This window comes from Petaurus breviceps, unplaced genomic scaffold (genome assembly GCF_028583685.1).
Source record: "Petaurus breviceps papuanus isolate PSGF00001 unplaced genomic scaffold, PetGlider_PUasm1.0 400, whole genome shotgun sequence".
Classification (NCBI taxonomy): Eukaryota; Metazoa; Chordata; class Mammalia; order Diprotodontia; family Petauridae; genus Petaurus; species Petaurus breviceps.
In genome coordinates this window covers 1,665,118-1,666,790 of record NW_027186316.1, presented here as the reverse complement: position 1 = coordinate 1,666,790, position 1,673 = coordinate 1,665,118, and positions in this window count along the sequence as shown.

The window sequence follows — 1,673 nt, the reverse complement described above, 5'->3', positions numbered from 1 at the left end:
CCCCTATTTCCAATGTTGTTTTCTTTGCTACTGATGAGAGTCTGCCTCTAGGACCAACTGTAAGCAGCCATTTCCTAGTCACTGGCTATAGCTCCTGAAGTAGGATGTCTCTGCTACAGGTGGCACCGTGGCCAGAGAACCAAGCCTGGAGCCAGAAGACCTTCATTTAAATCCAGTCGCAGATACTCACTAGCTTTGTGATTCTGGGTGAGGTGCCTGCCTTAGTTTCCACCTCTGTAAAATAGGGGTGATAATTACTATTTCCCAGGGCTGTTGTGAGAATCAAATGGGATAATTGCAAAGCCCTTAGCACAATATCTGGCAGGTAGTATTATATAAATGTTAGCTATTATTATTACATTAGACAGGTTTGTAATCAGAGTATCTGGGTTTGAATCCTTATTCCTTATACCATCTTGAGAAAGATACTTAACCCTCTCTGGACCTCAGTTTCCCCCTCTGTAATCTGAGAGAGTTGGGCTAGATAAGGGGTTCTTAGCCCTTTTTTTGGTGTCCTGAATCCCTTTCACAGTCTAGTGAAGCCTATGAAATGAAAATCGTATTGTTGTTATTTTGATTCACAACTGAGGAAAATTATTAATTCAGTTAGAGGTTACTGAAAATTCAGATGTTTTTCTCCCTTGCAAGTTCCCAGAGCCCCTGAAATCTAACCGTGGACCCTTGGTAGTGTGTAGACCGTAGTTTAAGAACCCCTGGATTAATTGGCTCTAATATGTCTCCTAGCCTTAGCTCTCTTGCTTTGATTCTGCACACACACACACACACACACACACACACACACACACACACACACACACACACACACTGCAGTCCATAGATGGTAGATTAGTGGAAATACTGTTGTTTATGCCTGTCTCTGCTGTTACCTAAGATACCTTTCTCCTAGTCTAAATGTTGCTGTTTAAACATCTCCATAATCTGGACCCACCTTAGCTAGACCCCCCAAATCCTCAACTCAGCGTTAATCATGCTGTGTTCTTTTACCTAGACTCTCCATACCAAATAAGAGGGCAGCATCAGGGGCTCTGCCCTGGAGCCAGAGACCCTGGGTTCTAGTCCTCTTTATGTCCCTCACTGACTTGATGACTTTGGGCAAGCCAGTCCCCTCTTTAGGGTATCAGTTTTTTTCCATTTGTCAAATGAAGGGGACAGATAAATTCATCATTAAAATCCTTTCTAATTCCCTGTGATTTCAGGCCATTGAAGAGCATCCCCCCCCCATCCCAGGGATTCAGGACCCTGAGTTCCCTCCCTCTTGGAACCGAGAGGGGCTTTCTAACTGGTCAGTTCATGTTTCCAGGCAGATGTCTCTGAGCACTGGAAGGCTGATGCAATACCTTGCCTTGACCAGCAACCCTACCCTGGACTCTTGAAGCCACCTCAGCAAGCCTTAATTAAGGACATTCAGGCAGTTTAGAGGTGCTTAAGTGGACAGCCAATGATGAAGGGTCTCTTAGCAGTTCCAAGCTCTGTTGCTTCCAATCAGTTTCTCTGAGGAAGGGGGTTTTGCTCAGTTAGATATGCTCAAAACCTAAAACTCCAAAACTATGTTCATCAATTCAGTACACACACATATGTGTGCATACACAAAGGCACACAAAATGTCACACTAACACACAAGCACAAAGACACACAGTCACACACAGAGACAC